The 24,786-nt window shown below is 42.4% G+C and overlaps 1 long non-coding RNA gene and 1 pseudogene across 1 annotated transcript; both read left to right on the top strand.

The window, feature by feature from the left end:
- Window positions 1-353: 353 nt before the first annotated feature.
- LOC125386697 lies at window positions 354-1,013 on the top strand (annotated as a pseudogene).
- Window positions 1,014-20,618: 19,605 nt separating this feature from the next.
- Window positions 20,619-24,312, top strand: LOC125386639. Its single transcript, XR_007226984.1, has 2 exons — window positions 20,619-21,130; window positions 21,263-24,312. It is a non-coding gene; the product is annotated as an uncharacterized LOC125386639 (long non-coding RNA).
- The last annotated feature ends 474 nt before the right edge of the window (window positions 24,313-24,786 follow it).

Below are 24,786 nucleotides of genomic sequence, written 5' to 3' on the forward strand. Positions count from 1 at the left end.
TGCCACGTATCGCTACGACTATTTCTTTTAAGGAGAGGTATAGAGTTACTCTGTGCCTTTGTTAGATAAAACGTTCATCCCTTTGACCGCGGCTACGTTCGGCGACTGATTGTCGCCTCGAGCCCGAGCTCACTATCATAAATCTCAAATAAGTACAGTCGGATCGAATGACAACAGTTTCTCAATACGGCTATGGTGAAATCTAAATTACAATACTAGGGGTCTTCCAATACGTGTGTTAAGTTCCAAAGGGAAGGTTCCGGTGTTCTTTCATCTCCGACATATATATATTTTAATAAAACATTAATTTTGAATTGAACATAAAATTCAAATAAACTTACTTATTAAAAGTTTCTACATGAAATATATTTATATTTCAAGACTCAAATTCTGTTTATTCAGATAATCTTATTTCATTTCATAATTTAACTATAATAATAATAATTATTATTATTACTTTAACTACATTTTTCCTTATAGATTTTACATTAAATAATTTCTTAAACTTAAATTTATTAAAAAATCATACTATTGAAATTATTTGAACTTTAACTCCTATAATTATTTTAATAATTATTCGTTTTCCATCACTAAAAATTTTATATTATATTGATGAAATCATAAATCCTTATTTTTCTATTAAATCTATTTGTCATCAATGATATTGATCTTATGAATATCCAGAATTTAATAACTATGAATTTGATTCATATATATTAAATTGTGAATCAATAAATCAATTTCGACTTTTAGAAACTGATAATCGATTAATTATTCCATTTAAAATTTCAATACGTATAATTGTATCTTCTACAAATGTAATTCACTCATGAACAATCCCTTCATTAGAAATTAAAGTTGATGCAATTCCTGATAGAATTAATCAACTAAACATATTTTGTATTCGTCCTGGAATTTATTTTGGTCAACGCTCTGAAATTTGTGGAATAAATCATAGTTTTATACCAATTATATTAGAAAGAACTTCTTATGAATTATTTTCAAATCGGATTAAAAAAAATTAATATGAAAAATTAGTTAATTAAATAACATTAGATTGTCATTCTAAAATTAATAATTTAACTTATTATTTTTCTATCATTAAATGTCTGAAATTAAGAATTGATCTTTTAAATCAATTAGAGTAATTAAAATTTACTTCTAACGAATTCCACAAATGATACCTATTAATTGATTTATTTATCTTTTTATTATGTATGATTTGCTTATTATTAATTATAATTTTAATAAATTCATTACTATTAAATTTAAAAATTAAAAATATGTTGAGGTGGCCGTGAGTGAGTTATAGTTGTTGGGCCTGGTACGCTGTAATTGTCACTGGGGGCTGTAGATGTCGCTGCCGGGATACTGCTGATTTTTCCTCCGTTTTTTTGGTACGTGGAAATAAAATCGGACTCCGGTCGCCGGGATTCGAACCCGGGTTCCGAACGTTCGCAACCTAAGGCGTTAACTATTGCTTTTTTTTATTTTTGTTTATTAATTCCAGGTTTTTTACATATTTTTTTTACATAATTTTTTTTCCGGAATAAACGTAGCCATGCATTATTACTTTTTTTTTTTTTTAAGATTATTATTGTGCCTTAAATTTAAGCCGCTGTTGCGCTGTGCCAATGTACGATATTTCAATTTATGTCCTGAAAGCCTGGACGCAAAAACAGGACAGTTCGCTAGCCTATTAGGGAGGGATGGGAGGGGTGTTCTGTGGGATTAGTATAATATTTGTTTATCTATTTACATATTTACATATTTACACTTTATTTGGTGAGCGTTGCCGTTCTGTGGCTCTTTATCTTGTTGTTTTTTGTTATGGGTTCCGTATCCACCAATATTTTTTTGTGTTTTTTCTGTGTTTGTCTTCTGTATCCTTTTGGGGAGGTGCCATGTTGTATCTCCACCTAGTGTCTGCAGTACGGCCATCTAGGTTTTCCTCGTATTGTATAGATTTCATTCCTATTTTCCTTTGCATATGGTAAATTATAGGGATGTTGTTTTGGTCTTGGAGATAGTTTCTTTCGTCTAGGTTCGGGGGGGGGGGGGATGTAGCCTGTTAACAGAGTGTCTTTGAAGTATGCGTCGTTTGGGAATAAGCAGCCGAAGATTAGGCTGTTTTCTTTGATCTTCGCGGCTTGCGCGAAGTGGTTTCTTGTTAGTTTTTAGGATGTGACAGTCGATGCGGTGGATGTTGGCTAAGTCGTATATTTTTTTGTTTTTTACGTATTTTCTGTATCCGCTGTGTTCTGATCTGTAAATGCTCAGGCAAGCTCTGGTGCATTTTCTTTCGAATATGCGAATTTTTTCCATTACTGACGCTGGTATTTTGTACCATATTGGATAGTCGTAGGTTATAATGGGTCTTATTAGCGTTTGGTAGCACATGATTTTTACTTTGCTATCGAGATGTCTGGAATAAAACAGTCTTTTTGTATTCCAAAAAGCTTTGCTGGCTTTGGAGAGTTGGATTTCGATGTGTTGCTTGTAGTTTAGTTTTTCATCTATATTTACTCCTAGGTATTTTACGCAATTTTTGTGTGGTATGAGGTTCTCTTCGTTTGCTTTTTCTTTTAGATGGAATTTCCTGACGCGTTCCCTTTCTGCTGGACCGATTTTGCTTGTCATGGGTCTGAATAGAATGATTTCGCATTTGCTTGCGTTAATTTTTAGTTTCCATGTGTGATAGTAATCGCTGATTTTGTTAAAGAGTTCTTGCAGTTCTGTTCTTATCGTTTTGGTTTTGCGGCCTGTTACGTAGATGATTAGGTAATCCGCGAAGGCTATGGAGCGTTTATGTGTGGATGTGTTGAGGTTAAAGAGGTTTAGTAAGTCGTTATTGTAGATGCTGAAGAGTAGCGGGGAATTTACTGTTCCTTGTTGCAGGCCGTTCTCTATGGAGAATTCTTTGCTTGATGTGTACGAGCCGTCGGTCATTATAAAAGTTTTGTTTGTTATCATGTCCCAGACTATTTTAATTAGGTATTCAGGGAAGTTCTTTTTAATCATTTTATAAATGAGCCCTGGGATCCAGACTGTGTCGAAGGCTTTTTCGAGGTCTATTAGGCAGGCGGCTACTCGTTGATTTGCGTTAAGTGCCCAGCAGATATCCGACGTAAGTTTGTTTATTGCGTGGATTGTGGAGTGTTTGTGACGGAAGCCGAATTGATTTTCCGCTATTACCTTATTTTTTTAAAGCAGAAGGAGGCTTATAGGTCGTAGGTTTGCAGGTGATGAACCGTCTGTATTTTTTTTTTTTTTTTTTTTTTTTTGTAATGGCTATGAGTTTGGCTTTTTTCCATTTTTTGGGGAAGTACGTGTTGTTTAGTGCGTTATTAAACAGTACTGTGTAGTACCATTTTATTTTGTTTGGTAAGCGTTTGAGCGAGATGTTTGGGATGCCATCGAAGCCGGCGGATTTTTTGTTGTTTAGCGTGGAGAAGATTGTACTTAGTTGATTGAAGTTTGTAAAGTAGTTTATTTCTGGGTCGGGCTGTTTGGGGTCGTCCGATGTGTTTTCGTTTGAGAATGTGCAGACTGTTTTGTTTAGCGCTATGTCTTGTTTTATTTTATTTTTTAGTATGTTTGTTTCAGCGATGATAATTCTGTTTAATTGTTCTCGGCCCATGTGTTCGTTTTGTGTGTGAGTTTTGGCGAAGTGGGTGCCGATAATGTCTAGTTTTTCCGTTGTTTTTGATATTATGAAGTTGCCCTCTGTGTCTTTGTTGGTGTTGTGTATCTCGATGCCTGCTTCTTGGATGAGGGAGGCTTTTTCTGGAGGCAGTTTGAGGGGCGGGATGGAGTTTTGCTCCTTTGGTCTGAAAATTTGATTTATCTGCGGGAACATGCTAGCAGAGTCTTTTTTGGAGATATTTTTTATTTTATTTGTCCAGTATTGATTTATAGAGTTTGCGAATTCTTGTTTTAGTTGTGATTTTATTTCGTGTAGCAGGTACTTTAGGAATACTATGTCTTCTCTTTTGTCGTAAGAGTAGTTGTGTCTTAGGTAGTTTAATTTCGATAATATGTAGCTTTTATCTCGTTGTAGTTTTTTTATTTTATAGTTTATATATGGCTCGCAGGAGTCTTTTTTTTTAAATGTCGGTACGGATTCTTGTAGGGCGATTTGTATATGTTTTTCTATTTCGTCTATGAACGAGTCGATTTGTCTGTCTGTTAGGTTGACATTGTTCTAGATTTTTAGGTCGCAGTTCTGTTCGAGCAGGTTTTGGAACTTTTTCCAGTCTGTCTTTTTGTAGTTGTACCTGGGTGTTTCGGTCTGCGTTTCGAGTGTTAGGTAGTCGGATGTGTTTTTACTTATCTGAAATACTATGGCGTTATGGTCGCTGTCTTAGTCTATGGTTTTGAGAGTGTTATTTGGTCGTAAGTTTTGGAATTTTATTCGGGCGTCTGCTAGGCATATGTCTAGGTAAGAGCGTCCTTTTGGGTAAGAGGGTAGCTCGGAGCCATAGAGGTTTGTTTTGTAGAAGATGCTTTTATTGTCTAGCCAGCTTCTGACGGAGTTTCCTCTCGTATTGTTTATTTCGTTTTTCCAGCTGGTATGTTTGGCGTTAAGGTCACCGGCTATTATGTAGTAGTTTTCCTGTTTGTCGAGCTGTAAAAGTTGGAAGAGATTGTCGAATTCGTCGTTAAATTGTTTCTGGTTTCCGTAGGCTGCGTAGGCTGCGGAGATAAATAAGTTTTCCTTATTGTTTATTTTTATTTTTATGATCGTCGTCTCTAGGATTTTGAAGTTTGTTATTTTGTCGTTTTGTATTGTTTTGAACTTCAGGGGGTTTTTTATGAGGATTGCCGTTCCTCCTCCTTGGGTGGCGTTTGGTCTGTCGTGTCTTATTATAGAGTAGTTTTTGTATTGCACCTTATGTCTATAGTTCAGTTTGGTTTCTGAGATAAGTACTATGTAGGGGGTTTCTTTCTTAATTAGAGTTAGCAAGCTGTATCTTTTTTGGTTTGAGATTAGAGAGTTGGCGTTTATTGATATGATTTTCAGATGTTTAACTTTTATCTGGTTTATTTTCTGCTGTGATTGGTGGGCGGGTGTGTTTTGGCTATATTTTCGATGATGTTGAAGATGGAATCGATTCTTTCTTCATGCGTATTTAGTGCTTTTTTGATTTCGTTTAGTTGTGTTTGTTGGTCGCTTAGTGCTTTTAGGATGCTTTTTTTGAAGTCTTCAATGACATTTATTATGCTTATTTGGGGTGCGTCTATTGTTGGGTTAGGGTTTTGTTTGACTTGTGCCGCTATGTTTGTTACTTGCGGGCTTGTCTCGTTTATACTTGTTTTTTGTTTTACTATATCCGCGAACTTTAGCTCGGGGACGTACTTACGGCTTATTTTGGCGATTCTTTCGATTTTTGTTGTTTTTGCTTTGGTGATTTTTTCATTAATCTTTTTCCGTAATTCGACGAGTTTTGGACATCCTTTGTAAGATGCAGGATGTCCGTAGTTTTTGCAGTTTACGCAGTAGATTTTTTCTTTGCTTACTGCTGCTTCTTTTTTTATCTTGCACTCGCCTGGCCCGTGCTGTTCAGTGCATTTTACACAGCGGTAGTTTAGGTTACAGTTTTGTGCTGTGTGGCCTATTCGCTGGCATTTGTAGCACTGCGTGATATCGTTTTTTTTTATTTTTTCCCATGCTATTTTCAGATAGTTAAGTCTGTTTATTTTTAGTAGGCTCCCGATGTTGCTATCGGGGGAAACTTGAATTATATAGATTGGGAGCAATGTGTTGTTCTCCCTTGATTTTCTTGTTGTGAATCGAGTCACTTTGGTGAAGCTAACTTCTTCTATATTCAGGGCTTTTAGATCTTCTACTATTTCCGCTTCTGTGTAGCTGTTTCCTAGCCCTTTTAGTAGGTATGTATGGGGTTTTTGCGATTTTGGGGTATATGTGAAGTAGGCCGTGTTGGCTGCGGTCAGTATTTTTTTTGCATTTGTGTAGTCAATTATGTTTTGAAGATAAAGCACGTGCTTACCTGAGTGGATTCTTTTGATATGGAAATTCTTGATTTTGAGAGAAGTTTCCATGAGTGCTATTGTATCTTTTGGGTCTTGTAATGTTATGTTGATGGGGGGTGGCCTGGCCCCTTTTGCCGATGTGGGGGGGTCTGCCTGTTCTTCAGCGGGGTGGCTGGGTGGCTGGCCTTTATAATTTTGGTTTTTCGGTAATGTTGAAGGATGTGGTGTTGTTTTTTTTGGCGGAGCGGCGGGGGAGGTACTTGTCCGGGCGGCATTGTTTTTGTTCGTGGTTATCGGTGATGTGACCAGGGGTGTGGGCTGTCTGGTTGCTTTTTTCCTTAGTAAGTCGTTTTTTTTTTTAATGTTTCGATGATAGTTTCCTGCGATTGCGATGCGCAGGGGTCTTGAGCTTGGAGGGCTTCAAATCTGTTTTTTATGGGATTGCCATTGATTGGGGGCTTCTTTTTTGCTTCATGTTTTCGTTTTTTTCGTAACACTCTTCTTGAGAATCGCTTTCTTTTTCTTTTAAATTTTCTTGTCTGATTTCTTTTTTGTTCCTGCTTATCAGGTTTGGAGGCGGATTGAGTTTCCGCGTCTTTTGTGCAGCGGGTCTTATGCTGCTATCTTTAATTATCTGTTGCTTTTCTATCTTCCTTTTGACCCCTTTTTTTGTCGGCCTTATGGCGGATTTCGCCTCCTTGGTTTCAATTTCATTCCTTTCCTCTTCTATTTTTATATTGTTTGTAGTGTGGGTGATGTTATCACTATTGTAGTATCGGAAACAGGATAGGATTAGGATAATTTAGATTTGTAAAATTCTCCTAATACTATTTATTAAGATAAATGAAAATAACAGAGATTAATTGGACAGAGAACTATAAATGTTTAACTTGAACTAAAACACAAAAGTCTTATTCCGCTGAAATCACTCTCGCAACTCTATAACTCTAACAACTCGATCTCTCTACAACACTAGCAACTATACAACTCTCGTCTTCGGCATCTGCACTCGCACGCTCTCACTTCTCAACTCATACTGCACGCCTCTTGCATTCGTCCTCGCTGGCGTCTCAACTAACTCTACCCTTAGCGTTTCATTGTCTTTTCTCGTCCCATCGAACACGTGTCCCGAAACCCCGTGGCCAGGGTCACGCAGGCTCTTTCCGCAAAACTGTCCACTTGAGAGGACCGACGACACATTGATGTACTCGACGGCGCCACGGCTCTCGCCACTTTGTATACGGTTCGGCCGATATCTTGGGCCTTTTGCCCACGATACTACACTATTTTTTCACTGTTTAGCACTCTTTTTGTTTTTTTTTTTTGCTCTATCACTGAATACTGTACACTGTATAGCTTGCCGCGCTCACTGTTAGGGCCTACGCCTGGTAATCCCTTAGAGCCGAGAGGTCCGGCCTGCTCGGAGGATCACGGTCAACTGCCCGCGTTAACCACTGCGCTGCCGTCGTCCGACACTAGTTAGTGTCGAGTGGATGATATTTGGCTTGTCGAGTGCCGCCACATATAGATAAACTTTTGGACGAAAACAATAAATTAAAAACCAATATAACTAACAAAACATGTCTCAAAACTATAGCTTTACCCATAAATGACAGTCTAGAAGAAATCCTAACAAACGGGTAACGGATCCTCGGCCAGCTAAACATATACTGTGAAGATGCGTTGACATCTGGCAATCATCTTACCCGAAGGACAAAGTCTGCGTGCAGTTGACCGTGATCCTCCGAGCAGGCCGGACCTCTCGGCCCTAAGGGATAACCAGGCGTAGGCCCTAACAGTGAGCGCGACAAGCTATACAGTGTACAGTAGACAGTGAGAGAGCAAAAAAAAAGAAAAACAAAAAGAGTGCTAAACAGTGAAAAAATAGTGATAACATCAACCACTCTACAAACAATATAAAAATAGAAGAAGAAAGGAATGAAATCGAAACCAAGGAGGCGGAATCCGCCATAAGCCCGACAAAAAAAGGAATCAAAAGAAAGATAGAAAAACAACAAATAATTAAAGATAGCAGCATAAGAACTGCTGCACAAAAGACGCCTCCAAACCTGGTAAGCAGGAAAAAAATAAACTCAAAACAAGAAAATTTAAAAGGAGAAGAAAGCGATGCACAAGAAGAGCACGACGAAAAAAACGAAAATATGAAACAAAAAAGAAGCCCAAAACCTCAACCAATGGCAATCACATTAAAAAACAGATTCGAAGCCCTCCAAGCTCAAGACCCCTGCACACCGCAACCGCATGAAACCATTATCGAAAACATTAAAAAAAAAACGACGTATTAAGGAAAAAGGCAACCAGGCAGCCCACTCCCCTGGACACGTCACCAATAACCACGAGCAAAAGCTATACCGCCCGGACAAGCACCCCCCCCCCCAACGCTCCGCCGAAAAAAAAACACCACAACCTTCAACATTACTGAAAAACCAAACGCATAAGGGCCTGCCATCCAGCCACCCCGCTGAAGACCAGGCAGACCCCCCCACATCGGCAAAAGGGGCCAGGCCGCCCTCCATCAACATAACATTACAAGACCCGAAAGACACAATAGCACTCATGGAAAACTCCCTCAAAATCAAGAATTTCCATATCAAAAGAATCCATGCAGGTAAGCACGTGCTTTATCTTCAAAACCTAAATGACCACGCAAAAGCAAAAAAAATACTGACCGCAGCCAACACGGCCTATTACACATATACCCCAAAATGCCAAAAACCTCACACGTACCTGCTAAAAGGGCTAGGAAACAGCTACACAGAAGCAGAAATTCTAGAAGACCTAAAAGCCCTGAAAATAGAAGAAGTTAACTTCACCAAAGTGACTCGATTCACACCAAGAAAATCAAGGGAGAACAATATATTGCTCCCAATCTATATAATTCAAGTATCCCCCGATAGCAACATTGGGAACCTACTAAAAATAAACAGACTTAACTATCTGAAAATAGCATGGGAAAAAATTAAAAAAAAAAAACGATATCACGCAGTGCTACAAATGCCAGCGAATAGGCCACACAGCACAAAACTGTAACCTAAACTATCGCTGTGTAAAATGCACTGAACCGCACGGGCCAGGCGAGTGCAAGATAAAAAAAGAAGCAGCAGTAAGCAAAGAAAAAATCTACTGCTTAAACTGCAAAAACTACGGACATCCCGCATCATACAAAGGATGCCCAAAACTCGTCGAATTACGTAAAAAGATTAATGAAAAAATCACCAAAGCAAAAACAACAAAAATCGAAAGAATCGCCAAAATAAGCCGTAAGTACGTCCCCGAGCTAAAGTTCGCGGACATAGTAAAACAAGGAACAAGTATAAACGAGACAAGCCCACAAGTAACAAATATAGCGGCACGAGTCAAACAAAACCCCAACCCAACAATAGACTCAAACCAAATAAGCATAATAAATGTCATTGAAGACTTCAAAAAAAGCATTCTAAAAGCTCTAAGCGACCAACAAACACAACTAAACGAAATAAAAAAAGCATTAAATACACATGAAGAAAGAATCGATTCCATCTTCAACATCATCGAAAATATAGACGAAGATTAGCCAAAACCCACCCGTCCACCAATCACAGCAAAAAATAAACCAGATAAAAGTTAAACATCTGAAAATCATCTCAATAAACGCCAACTCACTAATCTCAAACCAAAAAAGATACAGCATGCTAACACTAATTAAGAAAGAAACCCCCGACATAGTACTTATCTCAGAAACCAAGCTGAACTATAGACATAAAGTGCAATACAAAAACTACTCTATAATAAGACACGACAGACCAAACGCTACCCAAGGAGGAGCAACGGCAATCCTAATAAAAAACCCCCTGAAGTTCAAAACAATACAAAACGACAAAATAAAAAACTTCAAAATCCTAGAGACGACGATCATAAAAATAAAAATAAACAATAAGGAAAACTTATTTATCTCCGCAGCCTACGCAGCCTACGGAAACCAGAAACAATTTAACGACGAATTCGACAATCTCTTCCAACTTTTACAGCTCGACAAACGGGAAAACTACTACATAATAGCCGGTGACCTTAACGCCAAACATACCAGCTGAAAAAACGAAATAAACAACACGAGAGGAAACTCCGTCAGAACCTGGCTAGACAATAAAAGCATTTTCTACAAAACAAACCTCTATAGCTCCGAGCTACCCTCTTACCCAAAAGGACGCTCCTACCTAGACATATGCCTAGCAGATGCCCGAATAAAATTCCAAAACTTACGACCAAATAACACTCTCAAAACCATAGACTACGACAGCGACCACTCGAAACGCAGACCGAAACACCCAGGTACAACTACAAAAAGACAGACTGGAAAATGTTCCAAAACCTGCTCGAAGAGAACTGCGACCTAAAAATCTCCAACAGTGTCAACCTAACAGACAGACGAATCGACTCGTTCATAGACGAAACAGAAAAACATATACAAAACGCCCTATAAGAATCCGTACTATTATGTATATAATTATTATCATTATATGTATCGTGAACCTGATACAACTTTTCGTAGGTATCGTCTCTATTAACACTTTTCAAATCTTTTTTACTTGATACACGTTTTCTAATTTCTGTCTCTTCGGAAAGTTCTTTGGTATTATTTGAGAACTTGGTATTAGTTTGGTATTGGTTGAGAACTCGGATGATTTCTCACTCATGATCCTGTCTGTGGTGTCGTGCGTCCTCTTCTTATTTACAGTAAGATTATCCTTTATCATAGCAGCGGAATAGTGTTTGTATTGGGAAGTCATATGGAATGAGCTTGAATCTTCTAACTTCCTTGTATCAGAAACCTTTGATTGTTTCAAATGATCAGTATCCCTCTTTTGACTTAGACTTCTATCTATCTAAGTATTCATCTATGCATTTTTCTTCCTAGGTTATTGCTTTTCTTGCTCTTTTCCTGACATCTAGATTAAGTTCAGAGGGCGTTGGGCAGCTAGCATTTGTAGATATACTCGAAGTCTTTATCTTCTTTCTCCTAAGTTCTTTATCGTCTTTCAATGCTTGCAACTCATCATTAGATAATGTTGGGCTTAAATTTGCATTAGAATCAATGTCATCGTTCGACTTACTTTTCTTTATTCCCGGTTTTGTCTCTCGCGATGTTATCGACGATGATGCAGGTATCTTAATTTCGTTTGTTACCCTACTCATACCCATTTTTTCCTCTAATTTACCAAGTGCTAGGTCGAGGTCGGTTATTACGCGAAATTTTTCATCCAACGCGTTCAAATTTTCTAACAATGTCAGGAGCGCGTCCTCATACCGTGAGTTTCATGCGGTCGACATGTTTTCTGTTTATATTTTGTCAATACTCGTAAGAAATTTAATCCTCTGTGGAGCGTATCCCACCGTTGTCACCAAAAAATATTTGTTACGTTCTATTTAGTTGCCGACGAGAAGGTAGCGTTAACTGACGTTTAATGCAACTGGCAATAAGCTCCACTTTCGGCTAACCTGCTATGTGCGAGAATACTGGCATGGGAGAGGATTAAAGTTGTTTAAAAGTAAATTAACAATATGTAATGATTTATTCAAATCTTACTTGATTTCGATATTGAAAATTGACTAACAGACTGACGGATACAAAATTCTTCGGTTGACAAAATGATGATTCTTCGGTTAACAAAATAATAACTAACTATTCGATAGGCAAAATAATAATTAACTCCTCGATAGACAAAACGACAACTAACTCTTTGATAGACAATGGTAATTAATCGGTTGACAAACGGTAATTAATTAATATGCTCAATAGACAAACGGTAAAGAATCTCACTCGATTAACGAACGGAAAATATTCTCATTCGATTAACGCACGGAAATATTCTCATCATGACTTCTCTGAGTCGCTACATTTATATCCGTCGAAGTTAAAAAAACATCGTCGTCTTTCTTTTGAAAATGTTTCGGAAGTCCCTCAACGTTTGTTCAACTACCGACTTTGTTCACAATTTAAGTTATCTTAATATCGTTATAGAAACATGGTTAGATAAGTTTTCGCTAGATACAGCTTTTAGCGGCTTTAACCGTCTTTCACTTCAAATACTGTAAACATGGTTTCAAATAGACTTGATTTGAAGAAATTATCGATTTTTCTTTCGCGCTACGGATCGTGCGAGTCGCGGGACGTGAACCCCCCTCTGGTTCCCTCTGCTGCATCGATAATTATTAAGGCTTTGAAGGAGCCACCCAGGGACCGAAAAAGGCAGAAGAATATAAGACATAATGAGAATCTATCATTTGATGATATCGTTTCCATTGCTCGGTCGATGAGACCGATATCTACGGCAAAGAACCTTAGTGGTACTGTTAAAGAAATATTAGGTACATGTCAATTAGTTGGATGTACTGTTGAAGGTAGACTACCACGAGATCTCATCGAAGAATAACAGTGTCAAGTAAAACAGTGTAAAATAGTGCTCCTATTACCCTTGGTAAAAGCAAAAACAAAAAAATAGAAGAGAAAGAGAATGAAATTGAAATCAAGGAGGCGGAACCCGCCATAAACCCAACAAAACAGGGGGTTAAGAGGAAGATACAAAATCAAAAGACAACCAAAGACAGTAGCAGCAGCATAAGACCTGCCGCACAAAAGACGCGGAAACTCAACCCGCCACCAAATCTGGTAAGCAGGAATAAAAAGTACAACAGCCAAGAAAGTATAAACGAAGAAGAAAACGATACACAAGAAGCGTACTGTGAAAAAAACGAAAACATGAAGCAAAAAAGAAGCTCCCAGCCAACGGTAATACCAACAAAAGATAGATTTGAAGTCCTACAATCACAAGAACCCAGCTTATCGCAACTGCAGGGCCATCCAAAATCAATATTAACGAAAAAAACAGAAACTCAAAATACGATTGTGGAAAGCATAAAAAAAGAAAATAAAATGTTAAGAAAGAAACCAAACAGACAACCTACGTCCCTGGCTACAACACCAGAAACCAGAAACATGAGCAATGACGTACGGTCAATCACCCCCCTCCCCTCGAACTAATGAAAAAGACAACATCACAAGCGCAGCCCATGCAAACAGACAAACCCAAATGTCTATCACCACCGACAACGCCACTGAAGGGACAAGTAGTTTGAGCGGTTAGGGATCAACCATTTGGGCCGACCACGCCATTCCTGGAGTATAGCACTCATACTGGCTTCGCAATCAGATGTTAATTATATCCTACTTTCTGACGTCCAATGCCCGGGGAACGGCGCGCATAGGTGGTCGGCGCGCGACTTGGAAAAACCCTGCTCTCTCCTTTCGGGTCATTGGACACATTGAACCTACCCTTTCGGGTGGCAGCTCGCTTAGCCGGCGCCGAGCGATGCACGCATCGCACAGCACCGTTACCAGCGGGGGCCACGAAGAGGCCGGAACTGCCAGCATGTAATTCGATCCCAGCAGGTTGGCTTTGCAACCAATTGTCCCTGCACCGTCTCTGCACTCATTTGCATGAGTACCGCCTGCACTGACGGTCACAGGTCGCCTCTCCGACTCGTACTGGTTGTCCTCTCCTCTTCTTCTTAATTCTCATCTCCGTTCCCAGTACTTTTGTGTATTGTCCTGTCTTGGGTCCTGAGTTGTTTTGCAGGTTTTCTTCCTCTTCGCTGTTTTCTTCTTCTTCTTAATCCCTCTCCTCTTCTATTGGGTATTGCCGTCTTCTTCTTCGTTGTTATTGTGGTTGTCGTTGTTGCTGTTGCTGTTGCCTTTGCTGTTGTTGTTGATATTAGTCTCTCCGCTTTCAGGTGCCGTCATTGTGGTGGGTCCCTCTGCGTTGCTTTCTTCTTCTTCTTCCCTTCTTTGTTCGGGCACCCGCCGAGCCAGCCTTGGACTTCGACTTGGAGGCCGGCCTGTTTGCTCCTCCAGTTGTGTCGATCTTCTTTCTGGGGGTCGTCCTAGCTGCGATGCGCCTCCCATCTCTCGTAGGGTTCTCCTTCTCTTCTATTCCTTTGCTTGGAGTACTTTCCTTGTGAACTGACGGAAGTGGGGGTATACGTCCTTTGTTACGAAATCCCACTTTTCTTCAGGCCAGCGCAGATCGAGTTCTCCTATTGCGTTCCGGAATTCTTGCCTTTCTTCGTTGAAGATTGGACAGTCCCCTAGGATGTGATGAGGGTTTCTGTTCTGCCGCATTTGCATGTGTCCACTTCTCTGAGACTGAATGACTTGAGTTTGCTGTTGAAGTCCCCGTGGCCGCTAATGAACTGTGTCGTGTAGTGGTCGGGTCTTACCCAGCGGTTCTCATGTCTGTCCTTGACACTGTCGAAGTACTCGAACGTCGTCCTGCCCTTCGATGTTGTTCGCCAGCGTTCTTGCCACTTCTCTATCGCCTCTCCGACGATGGTTCTTTCGCCGCGCACTTCGTCGAGTCCTTTTTTCTTGTTGTGGAGTCTCGCCCTGGTTTCAACTAGGAGGTCGATGAGTATGACTCCAGTGATGACCTGTAGTGCCTCGGTTGACGTTGTTCTATAGGCCTTGGTAACTTGGAGAAGCGCCATCCTCTGTAACCTTATCAACTTACTCCTCGCTTTCCCCTTCAGCAGATCACTCCAACCGGCTGCGGCGTATGTGGTTATCGATCGGCTCGTACAGCCCTTTGTACAGGGTACGCATGGCCGCGTGTCCGTGTCCCCATTTTGCCTTGGCCACTCTCGCGAGGCTGCTGAAAAGTTTTTGGCACTTACCGGTTATTTCTTGTACGTGCCTGTAGATTTTTAGGCCTCCTTCGAGATGCACTCCCAGGTATTTGATCGCTTGTTCCATCCTTACATTACTGCTGCTGATCTTAATGATTGGTGGTCTCTCCGCGTCCAGTTTGCCTTTGACAAGCAGCATCTCGGTCCTCCGTGCCGATAACGCTAATTTCTTCCTGGTGCACCAGGCAGAGATTCGGGTAACTACCTCCTGCCCTTTTTCCTGAAGCTCGCTCCTCGCGTTACCGGCGACCAGCATCATTATGTCGTCCGCGTACGCGATAGGTTCGCACTCTGTCTCGCTTTCCGTTAGCTCGGCCAGCAGGTCATCGAATATCAGGTCTGTAAGTATGAAACCGGAATTTGCCTATAGTTGGCCCTAGCTGATAATGTAGTTATCACTGAACTGCGTCATTGATGCCAAAAGTCTTTGTTGACATCTCACAAACATTTTCGACTCAGAACAATACAAGTTTCATACAACAGCATAGTTTGTGATAGCGTTGAACATGTCGAATTTTGTGCCTGGAAACTACGATTTGCGGAGAGCATTGATTTTCTGTTACCATTTGAAGAAAACTGCTGCAGAATCGCATCGAATGCTTGTCGAAGCTTACGGTGAGCATGCTCTTGGTAAATCACAGTGCTTTGAGTGGTTTAAAAAATTCAGAAGTGGCAATTTTGACGTGAGGAACGAAGAACGTGGAAGACCACCGAAAAAGTTTCAAGACAGCGAATTGCAAGCATTGTTGGACGAGAATGACGCTCAAACGCAACAATAACTCGTTGATCAATTAAACGTGAAACGAGAAGCCGTCTCCATACGTTTGAAAGCCATGGGAAAGATCTAGAAGGTGGAAAAATGGGTTCCACATGAACTGAATGAAAGACAGCGGGAAACCGAAAAATCACTTGCGAAATGCTGCTCGTCAGATACAAAAGAAAGTCATTTCTCCACCGAATTGTGACTGGCTATGAAAATTCGATATATTTTGAGAATCCTAAGCGTAAAAGATCATGGGTAGCTCCAGACGAATCACCGACATCGACTACAAGACCAAATCGCTATGGACGGAAGATAATGCTCTGTGTTTGGTGGAATTAGAAGGGTGTGATCTATTACGAGCTGTTAAAACCTGATGAAACCGGTTAATGCTGAGCGCTACCGACAACAAATAATTGATTTGAATCAAGCTTTGCGTGAAAAACGACCAGAATATCAAAAAAGGCAACACAAAGTAATTTTGCTTCATGATAATGCACCATCACAACAAAACCGGCATACAGCAAAACCGGTCAAGGAAACGATTGATGCGTTCAGTTGGGAAATACTTTCGCACGCGGCTTACTCACCAGACTTGGCTCCGTCCGATTACTATTTATTTGCATCGATGGGACACGCACTTTCTGACCAGCACGTCATTTCTTACAAAGATGTACGAAAATGGCTCGATGACTGGTTTGCCTCAAAATAGCGACAGTTTTTTTTGGCGTGGCATCCACCAATTGCCAGACAGGTGGGAAAAATGTATAGCTAGCGATGGGCGATACTTCGAATAAAATATTTTTAATCATTTCCATACAATAAACGTGTATTTTCTATACAAAAATTCCGGTTTCATATTTACATACCTGGTATGTGCGAAAATAATAGACCCCCTCCTCATTGAACTGCTAAACAACATACCTGGTACAAGGTTCCAGAAGCTTGGACACAGTACCGATCCCTGCGGATATCCTTTCGTAATGGGCTTGCACACTATTCGTTTTTCCCAACGAGAACTGCCGCGTCGACTACGAAATCTGCGCACACTGCGCAGAAAGCGGGCATAGCACGAAAGAGTGCACAAGCAAAAACAAAGACGCCAGCTGCGTAAACTGCAGGAAGGCAGGGAAGAAGGGCGATCACGCAGCCTCCAGCGTGAACTGCCCGAAGTATAAGAAAGCACTGGAAGTACTTGTTTCACGCACACAGTATGAGTGAAACAGGAAACAGAGACCGAAGAGGACATGGGAAAAAAGGGGGAATATGGATCCTGCAGCATAACATTCAGCGATCCAAAACAGTTCCCTACGAGATCAGCATCAGGATGGATGCTGATGGTGACGATATCCTGTTAATACAAGAACTATACAGCTTCGAAGGAAAAATACCATACCATAGGATACTGGAGACGCTCCTAGATTTCGGGAAGAGAAGTACCATGCCGCAGCTTCAGGAAAGAAGATACAATACGCAGAAGGCCAACTGGGAGGAATTTCAGAGAGCTGTCATGGAGAGAACAGAGACACTCAAAGAAATAACCCTCCAGCGGGCTGAGGACGTCGAGCGAATGGCCGAACAACTCCAGGTAACCTTGATAAGAGCCTGCGATGCCGCCATTCAAAAGAAGAAGTGGCACTACAGGTCAGTACCCTGGTGGACGCCCGAACTCACCAGAGCAAAAAGGAGCACCTACCAGGCGAGAAGAAGATACCAAGGGGTCAAGGACCTCGCAACGAGGGAACAAGAGAAGTTGCGATACAGGGAAACCCGAAAGGAGTATCAGCGGATGATATCAAGAACAAAAGTCCAAAGTTGGCAGGATTTCTTTACCAAAGAAGATAACAGGGAATCTTGGGGCATCGCATATAGAACAGTCATAGGGAAACTCAGAAGGGAGGAAACAATATCAACTCTGAAAACGCCACAAGGAGACACCTCCAACTGGCCGGTACCTAATTAGAGACCAATTAGAATTAAAATTAACTATAAGTATTCGATTGGCGATTTTACGACGACACTGGAAAGTTTATTTGGATACGAATTGTATACATTCGGAAGGATACAGTGTGATTATACGACGACCGGCTACGTCAACGGACATTTCCCTTTTATATAAAAAAAACAATATGGATAAGTTAAATAAGGTAAATAAACTTACTTACGGCTCAGGGGGTTTCGGAGCCACCAGGTCCCGTCGATGATTCGAGTAGCGTCCCAGGCTCGACCCGATGGTCACCTAGCGACTGGACGAACGGCGAGGGGAAGGTCGATTCCAGGGTCACCCCTCGTTCGGTAAATACGACCGGGGACCAAGAAACACCCGCAGTTGTCACAGAGGAAAAGATGTGCAAGAAAGCCACAAGAAGATACCTCGAATTTGATGAAGACATCGCGGGAACCATCGAGGATGTCGAGATGCCAATGCAGGCATTCAAGGAAAAGACACCACCCACCGAAAAGGCGACCCGAATCGCCAAGAAAAAAATGTTGAAAGGTGACAAGATCACCAGATATATGAGAAAGTCCCCAGTGGAGGAGGGCGCGTGCAAGACAACGAAAAGCCTGGCCAGGAGCCAGCCGATGGCAACGAGGGACAAAGCAGCCAGCACCTCGGAGCTAGACACACCGGCGGAAATGTCGGACAGCGGCAGCGAAGCTGCGGCACCAAGGGAATGTCTCAGGAGGAAAGCCATGGCGAACAGAGCGACGGCCGAGACCAAATGCAATGACGAGGACAGTATCGTCATCAAAATGAGCGAATGGAAGGCGATGACGGAAATCATCACAGAAGTCTTCCGCGAAATCCAATGCATAGGTAGCAGACTCTACCTCATGAGCAAAAAGGACACCGACATCAAGAAAAGGAGGGACGCTATCAGTAAAAAAGCGATCAAGCTCCACTCGACGTTGGACGAGATGAGGCTCAAGAGGAAGGCTAGGATAGTCACGGCCACCAGGATGACCACCCCTCCGGGGAGGAGTGAGGAGAAGGAAGGAAAAAGGAAGGAGATATCGCCCGTCGAGGGGAAAGGCTACACCAAGAGAAAGAGACCAACGACCGTGGAGGCCTCCTACGCAGGAGCCTGTGCCGGCAACAGCTCGGCAAAAGCGACTACGGACTGCACGGACAGCGATTGAAAGGAAGACTGGATCTGTCCGCGGAAGAAGAGGAACAAGAAAGGACATCCCGACGATGGACAGGAAGGCGAACGCAGAAAGGGTGGCAGTGGACAAGCCAAAGAGGCCGGAGAGACCGAAGAGGCTACGTAACAGGCCCGAAGCCATCCTTGTCAAAGTAGGACAAGACAAGGAGTGGACAGCTATAACAGCTGCATGGTATGATGATCGATGTTCATCTTCTTTTTGGTAAATAGCAGCGCATTCGGTATTAATTTCCTTGTGACATTCTCCTTTTTGTAGTTGTTCCACTCCTGCCACTCCTCTTGGGCTTTCTTGTGAATCGCCTCCAGTTCCTCCTTCAGCTCGCTGCCGTCATCCGCGCCGATCCTGGTCTTATGGATCTTGTTCCTCTCGTAAGTCTCTCCGAGCATCTTCATCTTTATGTAGATCCTTTCCCTTCGATGGGCGATATCTCCTTCCTTTTCCCTTTCTTCTTATCGCTCCTCCCCGGAGAGAAGGTCAGCCTGGTGGCTCTGACCATCCTAGCATTCTTCTTGAGCCTTATCTCGTCCAGCATCGAGTGGAGCTTGTTCGCTTTGTTACTAATAGCGTCCCTCCTTTTCTTGATGTCGGCATCTTTTTTGCTCGTGAGGTATAGTCTGTTACCTATTCCTTGAATTTCGCGGAAGACTTCTCTGATGATTTCCGTCATCGCCTTCCATTCGCTCACTTTAATGACGATACTGTCTTCGTCGTTGCTTTTGTTCTCGGCCGTTGCTCTGTTCATCATGGCCTTCCTCCTGAGACATTCTCTTGTTACTGCCGCTTCGCCGCCGCTGTCAGACATATCTGCCGGTGTGTCTAGCTCCGAAGTGCTGGCTGCCTCGTCCCTCGTTGCCTTCGACTGGCTCCTGGCCAGGCTTCTCGTTGGCCTGCACGCTCTTTCCTCCTCTGATGACTTTCTCATATATCTAATGATCTTGTCGCATTTCAAGAATTCTTCCTTGACGATTTGGGTCGCCTTTTCGCTGGGTGGTGTTTTTTCTTTGCTTGCCTGCATCGGCATCTCGACTTCTTCGTTGATCTCCGCGATATCTTCGTCAAATTCCAGGTATCTCCTTGTGATTTTCTTGCACCTATTCTCCTCCTTGACAACTGTGGATGTTTCTTGGTCCCCGGTCGTATTTATCGAACGAGGGGAGGCCTTGGGATCGACCTTCCCCTCGCCGTTCGTCCAGTCGCTAGGTGACCATCGGGTCGAGCCTGGGACGCTACTCGAATCACCGACGGAGCCTGGAGACTCCGAAACCCCCTGAGCCGTAAGTAAGTTTATTTACCTTATTTAACTTATCCATATTGTTTGTTATATAAAAGGGAAATGTCCGTTGACGTAGCCGGTCGTCGTATAATCACACTATATCCTTCCGAATGTATACAATTCGTATCCAAATAAACTTGCCAGTGTCGTCGTAAAATCGCCAATCGAATACTTATAGTTAATTTTAATTCTAGTTGGTCTCAATAATTAGGTACTAACTATAATACTAGCAATTCGTAATTTATTTTAACGAATCTAACTTTATAACCTTAATTTTATTTTTATCATTCTCACTTTCAGTTTTACTAATTAGATGGTTATTATCAGTTCTAACTTTACTCGTAGTGCTACTAACAATTACTTATTGGTTTAAATCTAACTTTGGTCTTAGTAATTGTTTAGTTATAATTATTCTAACTTTAACTCGTAATTATTACCTTACGATCAATCTTACTAATTGTTATTAACAATTTGTTGGTATAATTAAATCTAACTTTTATTCGTAATTATCCTTTTGCGAATCAAGTCCTAACTTTATAACCTTAATTTATTTTTTTTTAATCCGTGCGCGTATCAATTATGTGTGTGCAGATCTATTTTCTTTCATCTACGTTCGATATTAGCTACAGAATTTACATTTAAATTAAGCGTTTATTCTCCGTTATTGAATCGGTTTTGCCATCGAGTTCGACTCTATGCATCGTGCACTCCGTGACTCATTGATATCCGCATCGATACGAGTCGTCGATCTTGAGACCGTGTGCTCTATGCTTCGGTCGGCCCGCCACGTGCCACCAGTGTAATGTCGGCGCGTCACTAGCGTAATGGCGGCGCCCGGTGATCACCGCACGTTTCACATCGCAGTTACGGTTTACGAGTTTTTTAAAAAATAATAAAATATTCACAGTAATATCCGAATATTTGTAAAAATTCACCGTGACCTGTGCTCTCCTTCTTCTCCTCGGTTAGAAAAACCCACCGATTCATGCCCGCTGACGATGCGCTGTCCGCGAAGGGTAAATATTTACCTCGCAAAGTCACTTTCACTATTCGTCGAGGAGAGTCTTAACTTGCACTACAGCTAGTTGATAAGTTTGTTCATCGGCCTTTATTGATTTGAAAAAATGAGCACGATGCCCCTGGTTACTGCATAACCTCAACCGTGTGACAGCTTGCCTTATAGGCACAAAACCTTAGTAAGTAATATTTGCTTATTATGGACTATTGCCTTCTCATCATAAGAACAATTATGTCCAAAAGTGGCATCGAATTCAGATGTTAGATATCCAGATTGTCATATATCAATTATGAACTTTTCCTCGTTTTAGGTTTGCGACGAGCAATTTTTATAAGCTATCCTGCTACGACACAATCAAGAGCGCTTGTGCCAGGAGAAAGGCACTAGAATTTAGTTTATTGACTATAATTATAGTGCTATAATTAATCTGGCGTTCTATCCAAGATCAGTTCTACAGATGTTTCCTCCCCTTGAGTTGCGTCATATGACCACACGCTTCTATGTATCCCAGACTTTTCCCTTTCCCATGGAGAGTCTCCTCATTTGATTGTATTACACCCAAAGGGCTCGTGAACACATTCAGACACTAGTTGCTTTTACTTATAATGAAGAGCACGTATCTTGCTCCGACAGCTAGTATACAAGATAAGTATTACACTAATAACTTGTTGCTTCGGGCTTATCACATACACGAATCACATACATACAACTATCACTAATACTTTTTCTTCCAGGTGGAGGATTTAACACAACAATCAACCACTCTGCTCTCACACATAATATTTACCTAACTTAATTTAACTTAATACCACTCTACCTTCTGTGACGGTAATGGCCATACCCTGCGTCTACCCTGCTTTTCGCATAATCACTTTCTTAAATGCGACACAAGTTAAACTCATTGCATGGATTACCATCTCATATTTAATAAAGAATCTATAACATCCACCTTTGATTTATAATTTTGTTTTAAACCTATTTGTCCCTATAGAGAGTTACGAACACCGGACATAGCAAAGTATACTATCACAATATCTTTCTACGTTGGTATTAACCCTTTCCCACTCCTTCTTAGCTCTGAAGGACCGTCGCCACTATTGCTGGTCAAAATTATAACCACATTGTATCAAGAACTCTATAGACTTTTTCAGAAACCTAACCTCGACTTTTCACAGCTCGCCTAGCCTTTGTTTTGACTGAATATATGCCAAAGCTAATGTTAGCATAATCGTTACACCTTGCACTTTTGATTGCACACATCGTAGTTGAGAAATTTATTAATTCGTAAGTTTTCAAGCATATTCTACGAAGTCGATATAACGTCGGCATGGCCGGGCCACGTGGCCCGGCATACGATCCCCTATTGATAAGGCATATCTAGATAGCCTAACACGCCAGTATCCAGGACCTAAACAAAAATTTTCTATGGGACGAGACAAATACGAAACGAACGAATACGTAACGAAACGAATTTTTGGACAGGATCACATCTTTCACATAGTATCGGACAACTTCCCTATTATCGAAGACGGAATCATTGGGCTACCATGTTTAGGGAAGTATAACTATTCAATATCCAATGACAAAATCTGACTAAACGACAAAACCATTTTGTTTCAGAAACCAATACACTTAACTCCTGGTGTACTGTTGACCCGAGGAGATCGCTCGTCTCCGCGAGGCGTGAATCCGCGCTCGGCGCCGGTTCACCAGATCCCACCGTAAACGGCGGCTGGACGAAGCCACGGTGGCTCGTCTGTACGAGGTGAAGAGACGGGCTTGGGACGAGCTTCTGACCAGCCTCGACTCCGATTCCCTGGGGGCACCCTTACAAGATGGTATTGAACAAATTCCGTCCATGGGCGCCTTCCGCAACGGAGAGCATGGACCTTCGGTTCATGGAGGAGGTTGTCGGCACTCTGTTCCCGGGAGCGGCGAACGAGGAAGAGGGCAGGTTCACCGATGAGGAAGAGCAGGAGCGTCAACCGCCGGAAGTTGGAGCCCGGAATCGAGGGTCACCGAGGAAGAATTGACCTAGGCTGTAGGGAGGCTCGGAGCGCGGAAAGCTCCGGGTCCCGACGGAGTCCCAGCCCGCCTGTGGAAGGACGTCGCCGGGGTCTTGCCCTGAGATTAATACGTCTGTTCGACAGATGCCTGTCTCGGGGCGAATTCCCCGTCTTGTGGAAGGAGGGACGGATGGTCCTGCTGCCGAAGCCGGGATGGTCTTCGTACTGGCCTTCCGTCTTTCGGCCGGTATGCCTTTTGGACGAGGCTGGCAAGCTACTGGAGAGAGTGGTAGCTGCCCGCCTCGAGTCGCATTTGTCTGGAAGTGTTCTCGGACTGCACGACAGCTAGTTTGGCTTTCGGAGGGGGCGGTCTACGGCCGACGCTGTCGCCCGTGTCCGTTCCTTGGCCAAGGGGGTCGAGCAGCGTGGTTGCGTGGCATTGGCCGTGTCGCTGAACGTGGTCAACGCTTTCAACAGTATCCCCTGGAACAAGATATGCCGGGCCCTCGAGTTTCATTGGGTACCCGCGTACCTGCGGCGTGTGGTCCGGGCGTTCCACCGGGACCGGAGTATCGTCTACACCGTTCGCGGCGGGGGGATGGCAGATAGGGCGGTGTACTGCGCGGGGTCCTGCAGGATTCTGTGTTGGGTCCGTTGCTGTGGAACATCGCGTACGACGCGGTGCTTCCCCCGGACTCGGCATTGGCGTGCTACGCCGACGACACCGTCAATTCACATCAATTCACATCAGAGACCAGGCCACACACCGCGGGCAGGATGGCACCCAGATGTCTGCACATCCTTGACGCGTACCCTCAATAGTCTTAAGTACTCACCAGGGGTCTTGCAATTTTCATAGTTAAGGTCCCTCAGACCAAGCGAGTATCTCTTGTCTTAGATTTCCTTTTACGTTTATTGTTTACTACGGAAAGTCGGTGTTCCTCACTTCTGGTATATTCCGTTGGCAACTTTCTCACGAGGGCGGTTGAAACCCTTCCTGGTCCACCAACCGTCTTATTATCCAATCGGAGACTGTGTCTACTGCCCTCACTTCCTTAACCAAAATTAACATCAACAAATCCGATAGATCCGTGTCCTCAGACACGCCCACACCTACTTTCCTCGGATACAGTATCGTCAGTACGTCTTATACGTACTGATTGCTCCATGCATTAACCTCGAGTACAACTTAGACGCTAACGAAGAGTAAAGTTCGTCATCCCGTTGACCGCGGATTCGTTATCGAACCTGAGGCCATTGTCATTAGTGTCGCGAGTACCTAGACGTTGTGGTTAACTACCAACGCTGTAATATCTCTACTTGTGTTAATAAATTGTACCTTTGTTCTAACGCATCGATGGCTAATTCCAGTGAAGGTTCATTGAACACCCCTAACCCTAATCCTAACTGCAACCTGACATCAGAAGTGGGATCAGGGCAGTTAACTATGCAACAGCATATAGCCATCTTGCGTTAGTTAGTTCAGACGCTAGTGCAAAAATCGAGTGAGGAAACTAAAAATTTATCGCTTCCGCGCTTTAATCCTGGTATCGCGGGTTCCGACCCAGCTGCATGTTGCGCGGTTGTTAATCTGATCTTGGAAGAAAATCCTTTACGGGGCAGTGCGTTATTTTTTGCTCTAGAAGGTTCTGCAACACAATGGCTTTCGCAAGTACCTGTTGCTCAAGATGTTACCTGGTCAAAGTTTAAGGTCATTTTTATTGCACGTTTTGGTGGCAAAGAAACAGCTACCTCAGTACTAATGAAGATGTCCAATGAAAAACCACTGAAGGACGAAACCACGGGAGCTTTCGGCATTCGTATCCGT

The sequence above is a fragment of the Bombus terrestris genome, chromosome 17 (assembly GCF_910591885.1).
Source record: "Bombus terrestris chromosome 17, iyBomTerr1.2, whole genome shotgun sequence".
Classification (NCBI taxonomy): Eukaryota; Metazoa; Arthropoda; class Insecta; order Hymenoptera; family Apidae; genus Bombus; species Bombus terrestris.